This window comes from Solanum pennellii, chromosome 6 (genome assembly GCF_001406875.1).
Source record: "Solanum pennellii chromosome 6, SPENNV200".
In the NCBI taxonomy this organism is placed as follows: domain Eukaryota; kingdom Viridiplantae; phylum Streptophyta; class Magnoliopsida; order Solanales; family Solanaceae; genus Solanum; species Solanum pennellii.
Window position 1 is genome coordinate 35,992,177 of NC_028642.1, and position 18,663 is coordinate 36,010,839.

The following is an 18,663-nucleotide window of genomic DNA, read 5'->3' on the forward strand; positions in this document are numbered from 1 at the left end:
GACCTTCAAACTTCATGAAACTTTACACACTTCCTATAAACACCAAAATAACTCATATAATGACCTACTTAACTCATGAAACACAAAATTAGTCACATAACCACATATAAGGCACATAGGTGACTTAGTCGTCGAACGTCTTGGTCGTCCTTTGACGTTTCTCTTCCAAATCGCCTAAAACTCTAAAAAAAATGCCTCTGCGCTACATTCTAGAAAATTTTAGGACCTTATATTATGATGAAGACCATGTTAGGATCTATCTTCACCTAAGTCATTTGTGGGGTGTTGTAATCTCCCCCACTAGGACAACAATCATCCTCGAATGACACTTGCCACTGTCCGAACACTTCCAAGTGTAGAGAGTCAACTTAACAGCTCATGAAAATACCATTCAACTATTATACAACAAATAATCAAGTAAAAACATCGATTTCACAAAATTTAGAGAATCACAACACAACAAGAAACTAGAATAAGTTCTACAATTCATTATGCCATAAAACTCACATTCTTTATTCCAAATAACAAAAACTCATTTTACATTCAATATTATTCTCATATACATAAGTTCTTACCATATTACCAAAAATTTCCATCAAAGAATGAATTAGTCAATTTTTTTATAACCACCTTACAGTGAGTAAAAATCCCTGGAAAATTTACAGTGAACATGCTTCACAATCTAACAATGCAACATTTAGGAAATTCCTTATAAATGCTCAACAAATCAATCTTCTATGATAAGAAATGATCAATATTCATATTCATGAAACAATAAGAAACCTATACAAGATGCACATGAACCATGAAGAAGATACCATGCATGCAAAATTAATTTTCTCATTAAAAAAAACTTCAACCAAAACATGTATATCATAAGGAGAATGTTTGGAATTCATTTTTCATAAAAGACTCCTAAATGAATGAAGTTACTAAGAAATCTTTGTTTTAGGCTTGAATAAACACATAAAGAAAGGTTAAGGGTACCTCACTCCTAACAACCATACCCTTCACCATACTCCCCCACTTAGTTTAAACCCATTCTAAGGTCAACATAACATCTACTATAAGGAACTATCTCAAGGCACCTTAAACCTTACTAATACTTTCTCACCCAAAGTCTACCTCATGAAGAGTAATGACTCTCAAAGGTCTAACCATCTAACCACTACATTCCCCCTTACTAAGATAAATTCACGTTTAGTCTTTTAAATCTCATCACCTTCATTTGTATGGTTGGGTCTTAAACAACTTCAAACAATCTGAACAACCACTCCTTCGCATATCTAACAATATACCTTACCATTATTTCCAACTACACTATCCTTCAAAAGGTAACTAAACCAACCTAAGGTCATCAGCACCATCTTTCACACCTCACCTAAAAGTAGCATCTAATTTTTGCTCTCCCTCAATCCAATCTTCATAAAGTCACCCTGAAGGGACCAACACATAAGGGAAAAAAGTGGAAAATACCATATACAATGCTATTAGGCACGATTAGATGGTTGAAGAAGTTAAACTTTTCCTAGAACCTAATAGCCTCCTATTCATAATGTGGCGCGCTTCACATTATAAACACAACTCTACTAGATGTGGTTCATGAGACAACTAAGACACTCCCAAATCTTAAGCTTTGATACCAACTTTGTAAGGACATGCAAGTATACCCTAGAAGTTAGACCATCCTTGTTTCGGCCACACAGAAAAATGAGACTTCAAGATGTCTCATCAAAGTAACTCGTATCAGTCATTGCATAATAAATATTCTAAATTATATAAGAATTTGGAACTTTCTTCAAACATGAAGGACTCTTTACATACTAATTATGCAAGTGAAAGACTTTCATTTAAAACATTAAATCATTACGACATCTCGTTGAACCATCTAAACTCTGGAGTATACAATAATTGGGACTAAGCCCATACAAGACATATAATAAAGACCAAGGCATAAAGGAACATGTGGATATTTTCTTCGAATCGATGAATACTCACTAATACTTTATCTTCAACCCTTAGAAACCTATTAATCCTCCTTGGCACATAAAGACTTCAAATTCCCTACACTTTAGTCAAAAAGGTAAAAGAAGGGTTAGCACATTAGATGCACTAAGTATGGAATCCATGCAAAAACCATGAAAAAGGGGCATTTAGTAAATAACATGTTTTTCATGAATATTGATTAAGACATCATACTATAACAACAAGAACAACATTTAACAACTTAGAAACACATAAGAAATCATTTAAGAAATTATTCATATTTTTAGAAAAATTTCACAGAAAGTAAGTTCACTGTTACACTGAAGTCCCTTCACTGTACAGTGAAGTCTGTTCACTTCACACAGAGCACCTCCTAGCATGCAATCCTCTCACTAAAGTTATCCTAAAACATACTTAAGCAATACAAAGAGAGACCGCCCATACACCCTCTCTAGGCCCACCTAAATGATCCTTAAGACTACGTATAATGAGATACACACGAATCACATAAACACAAGAACATGAGTTCCTGCTACCAAAGGTGATTCTAAGGTTCACTTGAGTGAGTTGTGAAGCGACCGCCCATGCAATCCATTACAAACACAATTAAGATATCCTATAAATTACCTAAGATAAAATCATTGTCACTTAATACATTAGCATACATATAATATGACATACTCCCCTACAAAGGTTATCAAAAGACTTAATTAAGTTAATCAAGAAAATAACATCCATAATTTACCTCTTCAAGATTACCTATATAACACTTGAGACTACCTAAGTTTGGATCATGTCTACATAGTCACCCAAATTCCCTGACTAGAGTCATTCTTAAGACTTACCTAGGTAAGAGATGAAGTGACCATTCCTATGCCCCCTTCACAATTTAACTAGACAAGCCTTAACTACTCTAGATAAGTACTTATTTATTTAACATACTTTCTTAACTTAAGTCATCACATTAATTAGTTCATTTAATACACATTCATCACATAAGGATATTCAAGTAATGGTCTTGGACAAGACCTAGGGACTCTAACTAACACCTTCAAATCCTATTGTGCAACTTTACATAGCGTTCCGTACCACAACCTAAACTTCATATAAGTTCTCTAATGCTAGTAAGTATCCCATATGATGAGAATCGGCAATAACCGACATAGACCATGGTAGCAAAGCATGGAATCCAGAGTTCTAACCTACTTCGATGATGGTGTTCTACTTGCCAATGGTAGAACTTGGACACATCCCATTTAGGCACATGGTTAAGGAATATGAAGGGTGTTTTTTGTACTCTAATATCATCCTTTAACTAGAGCTACTTCCCTTTCCATACTCACTCGGTGCTAGCCTTTGTTCTCATAGAGTAGTTTACATTAAAGGTTCATATAAAGGGGTTCCATATCAAGTTCATAACTCAATCACATTTACCCTACCAAAGAGGTCCACTAGGGCTACCTTACAATAGCGACAAGAATCTCATAATGAATTTCCTAAGGATTTATATGATGCCTTTCCAGACAACCAACCTTAAATCTATCATTCCTTTACTTGAAGGGTTCCATTACGACTTTCGACTTCAACATTCATAACCTTATATCTGGCTTCAAGGTTTCACAAAAACCCTCTTAATATCATTCTAGGTCTCGTGTCGTTCATACATACAATAATAAGAGGCATGAGCATCCTATTTAAATATATTTCATTTTCAAATTAATACATGAATCAAGTAAGGGACACAAGCCAACAAAGACAAGACACAACATACTTCACTTTAACACACATATCATTCTTTGAGACACTTAGAAATGATCCTTATCATATTTATGTAAACCTATACGTTACTATAACATCATCAATATAACCATCATAGACTCATATAGTCAATTAGGAATAATCATGAATCAACTCTAAGACTACACATATAAGACATAATCATAGTCTAACATGATCACCTAAATAGCATCAACAGAATAGAACATATACTTTCACGTTACTTTACATGTATATAGATATTATCCAACTTTACATAATCAACTACACAAATCGTCATAACACTTCAAGTAGTACCGACAAGGCCATGATCATCATAATACATACAGTAACACCGACAATGCCACATCAATTCACATAGAACCGCCACCGTAAATGCACCATACCAATCATTATTGTAATAAAGATTTATACATAATATTAAAAGGGTTAGGGACGCATACCACCCATTCCATCTCACCGCTACAATCCAAAGCTAAACCATCCAATTCAATACCAATAGGCCCTTATCCATGGACATGAACATCAATTCAATACATAAGCTATTATAACCAATGACTGTAGATCAATTCAATATAGATTTATCAATCTAAGACAACATAGATATCAATTTTATACAATTATTACATCAAGCAATAGCCCATTGAAAACTACACTAGAATTCATAAGCATTAAGTAATATCAATCCAATAAGCTTAATATTCAATGGATATAAGAATATACAATACTCAATTGATCAAATTGATACATCCTATAAACCATTCAATCAAATATATACATAAATCATGAGCCCATAACAATCTACATGTGAATTTATCAATATCAAAGCATGATCTCATAACTCATATTTTAGTCCAATTCAGAGATATGAGAAGGTCAAGTTCACATGGAAAATTTAATTGGATAACATCAGTTATGCATCAATAATATTATATCTTAATGTTTGAAAACCTTTCATGAAATAACCAAGACTTAGAGTAGAAATTGGACTTTTTCATCTTTTTTTGAAATATTTGAAAATCATCTTTGAAATTGACTCTAAGGTGATAGAAAGACTTAGATGAATATATCCCATGCCTTATTATAATAATACAATGATAATTTAATAAAAAACTCCATTGAAGATTCATCTTCAAGCTCTATATTCTCCTTGAGCTCTCATAGAGGTTTTTGAAGAAACATTGGGAAGGAATGGATTTTGATTTAGGTGGTAGGGTTTAAATTAGAGTTTTATGAAATATATTCTTAAAATATCCATAAACACCCAAAATAACAATCCTCCTATTTTGTAAGACTTGGGGTGAATTTCCCCAAACCCTGACCCTAGCATCGACGGTCCGTGGGTGAGACCATGCCCTGTCGATGGGGTCTGTTTGTTGCATCTGCAGCTTCTAAACTTGCAAGATAGATGGATACATCGACACCACCTATCGACGGCCCATTTCCTGGTTGACTTGACGTCGTTTGCGGCAGTCGAGTGCCACTACTTGGCAATGTTAAGATCCAAGGTGGGGTTCTTGTTCTAGGTACCCTTATGGGTCCTATGTGGAGTCGTACCCGAATGTTTACATTCCAAATATATTTGTATACGAGTTTAGTATCTACCAAATCACCTTTTTCCAAAATGAACACATAACACTCAACGAAACATGCATAGACACACACGGCCGTTTCAGGGGAATGTTTTGAATGTCATGGACGTTCTTGGACGTTTGACCTCCAAACTTAATGAAACTTGAAACATTGTCTACAAACACCATAATAACTCATACACCTCATTAACTCATGAAACAGACAATTAGGCACATAACCACATATGAGGCGCATAGGTGACTTTGTCGTCAAACGCCTTGGTTTTCCTTTGACGTTTCACTTCCAGATCACCTAAAACTCTAAAAATTACCTCAACACTATATTATATACAATTTTAGGACCTTAGATCATCATGAAGACCATGTTAGGATCTATCTCCACCTAAGTCATATGAGGGGTGTTAAAATTATTCTCAGGATATGGACCCTCGAAGATAATACATTAGGATGAATGTGAATGAGAATGTTGTATGAGAAGATCCTCAAACACCTCAAGTTTCGGTCGATCATTTGGCCGAGCAAGTGAATAATCAAAGTTTAAGGTTTCTTTTTAAGTTTTGGCTCAAGATAATTGGGAGGTTGTGGTCCACGTGAACCAAAATGTAGGTACAACTATAAGTAGAGTAATGGATTTTGCTAGGATGAATACATCAAAGTTTCAAGATTCCTAGGTTGAAGACGTTCTTAAAGAGTTCAACGATGAGGTGCATACGGTGTTGATGATCATGATAGTGACGCTTGTGGAAAAGACGAAATTGGAAACTTCTCAACTTAAAAGTGTTACTCGAGATGGGGATGAAATTTGCAACATTTTAAGATGAACTTACAGTCTATGAGGATTGAACCTATGAAACAATGGTTAATATTCACGCACTCTCTCACTTCATGCGAACATGTTTGTTGATATGACCCCATTGTTAAATAGTAGGCCAATGATAAAAATGAACGAGGTTAGAAAAGTGTTCAAAAGGTGAAATTAGGCTAAGAAAGTTTAATAGGGAATTTGGGCAAGGTGAGGCATAAGGACATCCGAGTATGGGTTAGGTTTACGTCTAGGCTTGTATTATATTTTCTAGTATGTATTTTTTAAGAAACTTTTAGGGCTTCACAAAATCTAATTTGGCTAAAGGGGGTAGTTCAACACATCAAAGGAAACATGTATGTTGTGAAAAATGAGATCTGTAGGGATTATTGAGTTTTTGAAATTTGTGTAATCAACTTAGAGGGAGTTGTCCGCTAGTGCGGGCATATGCATGTGTTATCGTGATCTTAGTGTTGTTATCGCAGGTCAGGGTTACAATAGCTAGGTATGACAATAGGGCAGAGAAAATGCACAATATGGTGGGCTTAAGCTACGTGGGGTTGTGTGGCTTTAAGATTATGAAGGGCGGGGAGGGATGTGGTGCGGGTTGAACTAGGTATTTTAGAAACTAATGTGAGGTGGGGCTAGTTGAAAATCTATGCGGTTTTATACCGATTTGAACTTAATTCTAACATTGTAATTGTTAGAAGAGTGGTAGAACATTAACTATTAATATATTTCTTTAAAGCTACTAAAATATTCAAGATAGTAAATGAAAATGGTACAATCATAACTTATACAATTTCTTGTGTGCTTCCTCATATATTAAATAAATATAACTTAACGAAAAAACAAATTTGTTTTTATGAGTTTTATTTTTAGTATCAAAAATTGCATAGAAAAGAAAAACATTTAAAAATTTATGCAAGGCAACTTAATGTTTTTGCGGGTTAAGTTCAACAACTCCCGCCTCCACCTCATTTACCTCTCTAGCTATAACTGGGTAAGTTTGGATTTTATGTAGAAAAGTTTCAAAGCCTCCTATTTTTCGCACTATTGCTCTTGGAATTGAGACAGGCGAATTAGAGCTATTTATACTTGATTTTCCATAAAATTTATTAGTAAAGGTAACGTAGTCACTCCCTTATTTTTCAAATTGATTGTTAAATATTAGAATCTACAATAACACTCTTGGAGGGAGGTCCTTCACTTGAAATAATGGTTGAAAAACCTTAGTTTTAATAGAATTATCATGATCTGGCCTGAGATTAGGGATTTGTTTATATTCTAAATATAATTAGGTCATCTTTTTATTGATAGTTGTAGGTATTGTTTGTTTAAGATCAAGAGGAAAAACATGGCATCTTTAGGAATTCTAGAAAGCATGACGTCAGGAAGTTGATTGTTACAATTTATGTCTGTATGCATGTGTACTTCATTATAATGTCACTTGTATAATTTATGATTTGTAAGACATAAGGATGTATGTGAAAAGACATCACGGTGATAATCTCATACAGTGAACTTATTTATGTTCCTTGTGGATTTCAAGTGTTACTGTTCATTGTGATTGTGATGGTGATGGTGAGTGTGCACGATTGTTTGTTATTTTTGGATGGATCAGGTACCATGTCGCTACAAGAATACTAATTGTTTGCTTGTGTATTACGGCTCGTATCATTCCTAACTATAGTTGGCTTGGATACTGCACTATTATAGTAACAATTAGTGTGTGGGTTCCATGATAGGATAAAATATATGTATTGTGGTTTCATAAGAGGACCCAATATTTGTAATTGTGACCATGTGGGACATGCATCAATGTATTGATTGATTTTATGGTATTGTGATTGAGAGTTTCTGTATCAGTGATCATAATTATATTTGTTGTACTGTATTTTTTGTATGGTCATTAATTATTTAATTTCATTGTCTCGACTGACTGTTTGATCCTACAAGTAGATTGTGGTTGTATACTAATACAACACATGTTCCGTTCTTATTGAGTACAAGGAATTTTCCAATGGTTTATACGAGACCTTAATTAAGGGATGCTTGACTTTAAATCCATGCGTGAGTTACTCTTCCAGTCTGCCATGCGTTCATTTGAATTTTCTTTCAATCGTTTCGGACAAAGAAAGTATACTATTAGGTCATATTTTCTATGTTTTAGGGGTTTCAGCCCCAAGTCTTGACTTATTTAGGTTTTTGATGTTACGAATTTCTATTCTTAGGGGTTTATTTCCTCATAAATGTTCCAACTATTGATAAAGTTTATAAGGACTACATCCTTTTTTGTTCGAACTATTTTCTTGTTATTTATTTTTGATTACTTAATTTTCCGAGAAATGTATTGGTTTATGGTTTGGGCTAGAAGTTTGTTCTCCCACAAGGTTGTCATGATCCAGACCATCGTAATTGGCACCCATACTAACTCTCCGATGGGAGAACCATTTATACTAATTAGATAACCAACTTAATCAAAATACTAAGGCATTAATGTTACATAAGCAAGTTGAATTCTAAGAAAATTAGAGAGTTCCCATAAACTCCAAACCAAATGTATAACAACTAAACAAATGCGGAAAATACACCTAAAATCTGAAAGTAAATCTACCAAATTATCTAAAAATGAACCAAAGTCTTAAGAAAAAAGTTACAATCCAACTAAACATAAGAAATATCTAATGAACTAGTCTATGTCCGAATAAGATGGACTAAACAGATAGAGAACTCATAGAAGCCCGCAAGAACGGTATCGCCCTTGAATTCAAACTATCCCTGATCTTCTAAGCGAGGTGTGTCAATAACTGCTTGAAGATGCCCTGTACTCAACAAACAAAGAGAAAGTGCAATATTAATATACAACCATAGTGTATAGGTAGGATCACACTTTTATCCCACTAAGTGCAACACATAAGTCATTACAACACAATAATAACATGCATACACCAAACATATAGAATATCATCATCATTTACAAATAATTTACATTTTCACATGTCTCAATATACACAATTAAATCTAGCCATTGGTTAAATTATGGAAGCCAAACCCAAATTGTTAGCATACTAGAGCATGGTACCCGATCCAAAGTTTATGCCAAAACGTGGCAACTAATTCCATATTTTTGTAAGAACGTGACAATTGATCCATGTTAGTGTGTTGGAATGCTACACGTGATACATTCAACTAACACATATAACAATCACACGTATATTCTTAAATCATACAATCAAGTCATGAATCTTCATCTACCTCATTTAGACCTAGTGTGATTAATAGTGCAACATTCACATACATACACGTATTATAATGAAGCAAGAACGAACATACATCAGACAACACGAAATCACAACCATCACCTACCTTACAAAAAAACTTTAATTCCCTAAGAAACTTTATTCCTCCCTTTTGGGAATCGTTCTCTTGTTCTTGGACTACAAACTATTAATATATCACGGGAATGAGTAAACAACAACTATTACCCGATTTAGCAACACTTCTATCTACCCTATATCAAACCCTTGATCCCCATATCCAAACTAGCAATTTACCACCATAATTTCTAGATCAAAACCCTCCCCATAAATAATTATCTTCTAGATTACATTCAACAGATCGAAAACGAATTTGGGGAGTGAAAATATTACCTTTAGCCTCAAGAACGGTGGAAACTGTCAAGAAAACCCCTTGGTTCGTTCCTTAGCTCTCAGGTTTCAAAATTTCTAAATAAAATGATGGGGTTTATTTATGACTTTAGTCGTGTCTCTCCCACCATGGCGGCACCTGCCCAAATGACACTCAAAAAACTATATGTTCATGCTAATACCAATTTTGGGAGTTGTACTCGCCCAATTTAATTTCTTAAACTCATGTTGCTTCCTTAATGTCTTAGATACTCATGTTATCATATTCTTAATTATATCACCAAATCGTTACCAGATTTCCCCAGACTTTAATGACTCTGAATTTTGTCAAAATCTAGACTTGGTTTTGAAATTGCAAGTTTGTACGAAAACGTTCTCCGACCAAATATTTTTCTTCGTTGGATTTTCAATAATGAAGGTAATTGGTCATTACAACAGAGACCAATTTAACCATTGCTCATCCCTAATTGAAAACATTAGGTAAAATAGGCTAAAAAGGAACGGAGTAATACCTTAATCGATGAACAAATGGGGATACTTGTCTGGCATGTCGTTCTAGGTTTCCCTAGTAGCTTCCTCAACTAGAGATGCTTATATTGAACTTTCGCGGACTGAATATCCTTTGTACTCCGCTTATGCACATCACATAAAATAACTGCAAATGGTTCCTCCTCATACTAGAGGTCTTTGTCTGACATAATTAAGTCTCATTTTATGATGTAATCCTCGTCACTATGATATCTCTTCAACATAGACACATGAAATACCAAAAGAACTCTGAAGAGGTAAGCAGTAGAGCCAATATTTAAGCGACTTGCCCTACGCATTAAAGAACCTCAATGGGACAAATATATCAAGGACTTACATTGCCTTTCTTGCCAAACCTCATCACCCCTTCCTTTGGTGATACCCTAAGAAGAACATTCTGACAAGTCTAAAATCTCATTTCTCTCACCTTATGGTATCCATACTTCCTATGTCTACTCTTGGTTATTGGAAGTTTAGTTTGAATACTCCTCACCTTCTCTTGAGCATCCTTCACTAAATCAATCCATAGAGGTTTCACATATCCAGCCTTAAACCATCCTATGAATGATCTACATACACTCCCATATAATGCTTAAAACGGTGTCATATCAATGAAGGAGTGATAAGTAATATTATAAGAGAAATCACATAAAGGTAAGAACTTATTCCAATGCCCTCCAAAGTCAATTACACATGCCCTCAACATGTCTATTAACACTTGAATAGTTCTCTCTTATTGCCCTTCCATCTGTTGATGGAAAGAAGTACTAAAAGTGTTTTGTGTGCCAAATTCATTATGTAATATCTCCAAAAGTTTGAAGTAAACTACCTACCATGATCGGATATGATGGAAAGGGCACCCCATGTAATCTCCCTATCTCTTTCACATACACCTTAGCCAATTGTTCAACATTATAATCTATTCTTACCGGAATAAAATGTTCTCACTCAATCGATCTATCAACCACTACCAAAATAGAATCAAAGTTTTTCAATGTCATGGGAAAACCAACCACAAAATCCATGGCTATCCTTACCTACACCCATTCCAAAATCGGCATTGTTTGAAGCAAACTTATAGGCCTTTAATGTTCATACATTACTTGCTGGAAGTTCTTACACTTAGCCTCAAACTCCTATATATCCTTCTTCATGCCTGACCACCAATAAATTCTCTTTAAGTCTCTGTACATCTTGGTCACACCCCGATGAATGGATATCGTGAACCATGGGATTTAGTAAATAATTTCTAAATCATGTCATCAACTTGAGGAACAAAAATTCTTCCTTTAGAATTGAGCAAACCTTCAGCATGAAGAGTGGTCTCTTGTGCCTTACCAATCACAATCTTCTTCTTAAGTTCATTCAAATTTTCATTCTCAAATAATTTTGGCATTGATCTCCTTAATGAACGTGGACCTATCTTCAATGCTAGTTAGCACCCCCACCTTTCTCTGAGATGCCCAATTTCATGAACTTAGACTCTAAGGTACGAATTTCCTAAGCCAAGGGTCTCTTAGTTACACTCAAGAAAGATAAACTACCCATACACACTGCTTTTTGAATCAAAGTGTCGGCCACTACATTAGCCTTACCCGGATGGTATTAAATGGCAAAATTATAATGTAGCTCCATTTCCCTTCATTGTATGAAATTTAGATACTTTTAAGTGAACAAATACTTCAAACTGCGTGATCAGTAAATGCCTTATCTTTACACCATAGAGATAATATCGCCAGATCTTTTGAGGAAATACTACCGCTGCAACCTCCAAACGATATGTCGGATAATTCCTCTTATGCACCTCAACTGTCGCGATGCATATGCTATAACACTCTTATCCTGCATTAACAAAGCCCACAAACTAGAATGTGAAGCATCAAAATAAACTATAAAATCCTTACCTTCCATCGGTAGTGCTACAATACGTGTTGTGGACAAGAGAGTCTTAAGCTTTTGGAAGCTATCCTCACATTTTTGAGTCCGTTCGAAGGGTACATATTTTTGGGTCAAACAAAAGTGAGTGGTTATAGAACAAATGTTCTTCGCAAATAGATGATAGTAGCTAGTAAGCCCTACAAAACTCCTCACTTTTGTCACAGAGCTAGGTCAAACCCAATATTTAACCGCCTCATGAATTTGTGGATCTACCATTACCCATTCTTTTGAACCTACATGACTAAAAATTCAATCAAAGACAACCAAAATTCACACTTACAAAATTTAGCATACAACCTTAGTTTCCCAAAATCACCTAAAACAATAGATAGTCGACGTACTATTCTTCCTTTTATAAATAGTCCATAATATTTTCAATAAAGAATATTATGAATCAATCAATAAATAGCTTGAAAACCCCATTCATTAAACTCATAAAAGCTTCAGGCACATTAGTCTACCCAAACGACATAACTAGAAACTCGTAGTACCCATAGGGAGTTATAAACGTTATCTTGGGCACATCCTCTGGACTAATCTTTAACTGATGGTAATTAAACCTTATAGAAAACTAATGAACATTGCAATTGGTCAAAAAGATCATCTATTCTACGCAATGGGTTCTTGTTTGAATGTGACCACATTTAATTGTCGGTACTCAATACACGTCTCATATTAGAATGCTTTTCCTTCATGATAAAAATAGGAGCACCCCACGAGAAGAACTAGGAATAATAAATCCATTATCAACAAGCTCTTGGACATGATCCTTAAGATCTCTTAATTCCACCAGAGCCATGCAATAAGTCTGGATGGAAGTGGGATGAGTACCAAGTTCTAAATTAATGCAGGAATCTATATCTCCATCACAAGGTATACTAGGCAAATCAGTAGGAAACACTTCCCTAAATTTTGACACCACATGAATGGACTCATTAGGTGGATACAACCTCAACATCCCAAATATGATCCAAATATGCCAAACAACCCTACCCTACTAGTTTCCTAGATCGAATAAAGGATATGATCTTAGCTTGCTTAGGCTTGTACACCCCTTCCCAAAATTTCTAGAGTTAAAGACCTAGTATTACAGTTAAGCACAATTTAATAGAGGGACAAAGAAGTCATGTCAAAGATGTCGTCAAAGTTAGTCATATAAGAAATCACCAAATCATCTCAAGTCTGAACATCCATAAACAAAATAGGAAAAACACGATAGACATGAGAGACTATAACAAACTTTCCAACTAGGATTGAAATATGGATAGGGGCATCAAGTATATCATAAATCATAGAAAATGTTGAGGCAAAATATCATGGACATATAAGAATAAGTAGAACATGTACTAGATATCACATTAGTCATCCAGTCGAAGAGAAGAATAGTACTTATGATCACTTTGTTATACATCTCTGCCTCATTCTTGCCCGGAAAGGTGTAACGTTGAGCCCTATCATCATGATGGGTGAATTCCTCACCTTCATGCACTAGAGTTCTACATGCATTATAATTTATCCTACCTCCGTATCCTCACAAATTTCCTCTTCACCCACCTTGTGAATGCCCTCGTCTATTATTACCATTTTCCGCGGGTACCACAACTCTAGTATGCTATTGCGCAGAATCCATCATACTTGGGTAGGGGAAATCACTCCTCAAAAGTAAGGGTTCTCCATAATTATAACAAGTAAGATCAATAGAAGGCTTGTTGCCCATCGAATGTGCGACTCTCTAGCTATCCTGAATCAAATTATAAGGTAGATTTCTCAAGTAATTACCTATAGAGGCAGGCATAGCGGACTGAGTTGTCCTAGCTTTAAGTGTTTTCATCCCTGCCCCTTTGGAGTAATAACCTTGAAATTTACCCAATGTCTTGGCCCTTTTAGCGAATGCCTTAGCCTGACTATCTCACCTCACCTCCTCCACTTTGTTAAAAATGTATGTTACCTTATTAAATCTCCTTTTTGTAGAGTTCATATGAACATATAATATATACAACTCAAAATTTAGTCCCTAATAAATAAATAGATTCTCTCTTCCTCAATAGTCACAAGCTGAGTAGAATATCTACACAACTCATGGCACTTGGCCTCATACGCAGCCACATACATACCACCTTGAGATCTCTCAAAGTCATAGGCACATATTTCTATAAAACTAGAGCATGAAACTGGGTCTATGTAAGCAGAGGTAAAACTGAAGATTTGTATTCCACAAAAGCTATCCACCACTACTTCGACTCACCTTAAAGTGTAATGGTACAAACTCAAACCCATGTTGATGGACAATTCCCACACTACGCAACTGAATAAAATGAGTTTACGATATTTTTAACATAGTTCACATAAGAGTTGTGTGTGTCTAGAGAACATTTGTATTACAACTAATTATTATGGTGCTATATTAATAGGAAATAGACTTGGATGACATTGAGAGAGATTACAACAGCTGAGTTATGCAGAGGGATCCATTTACGGTAGTGACGTACGAACCGTAGGTCCAGTCACACTCTATAGGTTATGTCATAGATGGAGCATCAGAGAAGTCTTGATCAAGTGTGGAACCACGAAAACCATTGATGGACAGTAGGGTAACTTGTCGTCCATCATGCACGTCCCTCTTTGTATAAAAACGTTTGAGTTCTATTACTTCATAAAAAAGTCAAAGTGTAGAGGGTCAAAGGGGGAACCCACAGACTGTAGGTCGACCTATGGTCTATTCTGTAGGTTCATCCTTGGCATTGGAAGGTTGAAGGTTCCAATCTACAACGAAATTATTTAAGCCCAGAGACACCAAAGGGACCTACAGACCGTAGGTTGATCCATGGTCTGTAGGTGATATACCGTGGTTTCACGGTATAATTAATACTTTTTCCTTAAGTTTAGTGTGTCCCAAAGTCTTTTTGTGCTAATTTTTATATAAGTTTCTCTTTGTTTTGCAGGAAATCTGTCCAAAGCTGAATGCGGAGATTTTGATCGAAGAAATGCCGAAGAGACCACCTACGGAGCTTATGACGGTCCGTCGTGCTCGCGAAAGTCCGTAGGTGGCAGCGTAGTGCAGCTGCTGAAGGAAGATGGCAAAGTCTGACCAAGTGTGGGGTTACGAAGCTTGTGACGGTCCGTCGTGTCTATGACGGTCCGTCCTGCAGGTTCGTCATGAAGTTCAGAGAAGTGATCCCAGTACCCAAATTCCAAGAGTTGAAGTGTTTTGGAACGAAGACCCTCGACGGACCGTTGTGCCTATGATGGTCCGTCATACTTGCCGTCGAGGGGAATGAAGAGAGCAGCAGAAGAAATTGCACAAGTATGGGACGACGGAGTCCATGACGGTCCGTTGTAACCACGACGGTCCGTCGCGAGGTCCGTCGACCCACCCGCGTTTTGGCAGATTTCCAGCAATTAGAATCCTTGTTTAATTAGGTTTTTGTTTTTTATAGATAGTTTGAAAAACCTCGTTTTTGAAGTTAGACACCAGATAGTTAGACACCAGATAGTTAGACTCTTAGATTGTTAAACTCCGTATTGGTAAACATTGTATTGTGAGATTCTTGATAATCATTAGACTTTTTGTGAGATTATTGATTACTTTGAGATTCTTGCAAGTGATTTTTGGATATTAATCAAGAAAACTTTTGGATTTTACTCTTTCTCATTGAAGTAAGTACATGAATTCTTATCTACTATATTTGAATATTGTGTTTATGGCTATGAGTAACTAAACTCCATAAATAGGGCTGTGGGAACCATAGGCAAATAATGAGATAAACCCTAACTAAAATAACAATTCTAGAATAGTGTCTTGCATGTATTAATAATTCTTTCGCTTAGAAGTCTTTTTAATGGATGGCCAACGTTAGAACTCGCCTTAATGCTACTTGCCGGACCAAGGAGGTAGATAATAGGAAAAGAATTATCAACATAGATTTAGTGTATACTATCTAATAGGCTAGTATTGATTGGTACGAGGTAATAACTTAGTCAAATATCGAATACGATGCTTAATATGAGGTAAAGATAAGGGTTAGGAAAGCAACACACGTAGCCGGACCAAGGTGCGGAGTGAGATTTTCTAGATGCCGGACCAAGGATTTAGAAATACATAACTTATCACTTTGCATGCAAGATACTAGGAAAGAATTGTTATAGTTAGAGTTATCAAGTTATGAACATGTGGGGAACACGTAAACCCTAGTTACTTTGATTAATTTATTAAAATCCAACATTCAAAGTTGTTAAGTGTCTCTGTCAAGTTTGTTAATAAATTTTACTCATTTAGAAATAGAAACCCCCTTTATTGTTTTTACTTTCCAAGGAAGTCATTGACCAAACAATAGTAATAACAGGTTGAAGTTAAGTCTAGACTATTTTCCGCGTGGGAACGATCCCAACCTCACTAGTTGGGTTATTTACTTGACACGACCGCTTTACTTCTTATTTGAGAAGTAAGTTTGAGCGTATCAGTAGGTCACTCTCGTTGCTTGAAGCTGTGTCCAACAACTTATTTCCTTATTTAGTTTTCATTTTTTCGGTACTATGTTTTCTATAAATTGAGTATGTAAATCTGAATTTTTGAGGTTAGCTACTACTGTTTAACTTTAGTTCTTGGTATGTTCTTGGTAATTAACTTGAAAACATTAGCAATTTGATTTCTTATTTTCAGTTTATACAGATTTGCACTTTGAATTTCAATTGGAGATTCTGGTTTTCTTCTTCTCATTACATAGGTTCATGAATTCTTCTTCTAAAAATATGAATTGTGTTGATTCTACTATGGGTAACTAAATCTACAACTAGGGTTGTGGGATTCATTATTGATTAACATAGTATTAATAGTGACTAAATAATTCGTGAATAGGATTATTGCATGCATTGATAATTCTTTCGTTTATAAGTCTTTTTAACAGTGTGCAACGTTATAACTTCTACTTGTTGCTACTTGTCAGACAAATGAGGTATTATTAAGAAAAGAAATATCAACATAGATTTAGTATGATACTATCTAATCATCTAATGTAAATTGGTGCGAGGATAAAAACTAAACCATACATTGATGTGATTTCTAATATGAGTTAAAGGTAAGGGTTAGTAAATTATACACATGTAGCCGAACCAAGGTGCGGAGTGAAATTCTCTATTTGCCCGACAAATGATTTAGAGATACATAACTTACCACTTTGTATGTGATACATTAGGAAAGGATTAATATTACAATTATTACCACGTTATGAGCTTATGGGGAACACATACAACTGCTTATAAACATCATTATAAACAATTTTAGGACTATATAACCTCATGACACAGAGTTAGGGTTCAGTTTCACTTAACTCGTTTTAGAGGTATTATAATTGTTAGCAGTCCTTATTGATGGTGGAGGTTTCTAAGACCTAGACGACCATCTATAAAGGCTTAAAATCCGGTTAAGACTCCACCTATGACCCACAAGGGTCTCTAGAGTAGGATCCCAACGTTTAGGTAGAATCTACCAAAACTGGGCAATCTACGATTCCTAACCTACTAACTCTAGTCAAGTCGACGCCCAGTCATCTTGGGGCATAAATCCACCCTTAGTTGTGGTAGATTAACCCCCATCAACCATAATCTGAACGAATCGATGCCCTAGAAGGACAGGCCGTCGATCAAGTGATACCCTGTAGCTAGGGTCCATCAATTGTGGATTGTGAAAACTTCTCTAGACACGACCAAGCTTGAGGTACTTTTGTAAATTCACCCTATCTCTTTTATGTTCTATGGACAGTTGTATAGGGGCTTTTAGCGTATTTTAAGTTGTTTAATAGGCTGAAACCAGGGAAAGTCCTCATTTAAAATATACAAAATCCCTCCCTCGAGAAAGAACTCTCTCTAGCTCCATAGAAGATAAAACTCAAGGATGGAAAGAAGAAGTGAAGGCTTTGGACTTTTTCTTCATCAAAATTCCGTGGGTTTCTTCATAATTTTATATGGTAGTTTATCCTTGAGCTTTGTTTCATTCAATCTAAAGAGATTTAAAAAAGAGTTTTAAACTACAACTTCTTCTAACTTTGACTCTAAGCATGGATCTTTGCATGAAAATGTTTTACGAATTCAGATATGTTGTTTTAAGTGTTAGTTGGTGATATTAATATCAAAACATCAATTAAACCATGATTATGCTTATCATCAACTTTTGACTTATAAAGTGGTTTGTTTCATTGATTTAGATAATGTTAGAGTTTACTTTCTTATATATTATTTTCTGGTTCGCTACTGCCTATATATGATTTATTATGTTGTTTTGGTCAAATATTGATAAAAGGTGGTGAAATCTTTGATGAAGGGTAAGTTGTTCTATCTTTCTGAGTTTTCATTGAAATGATCTTGAGTAGTATGGTTAACCTTTGGTTGCGGTATT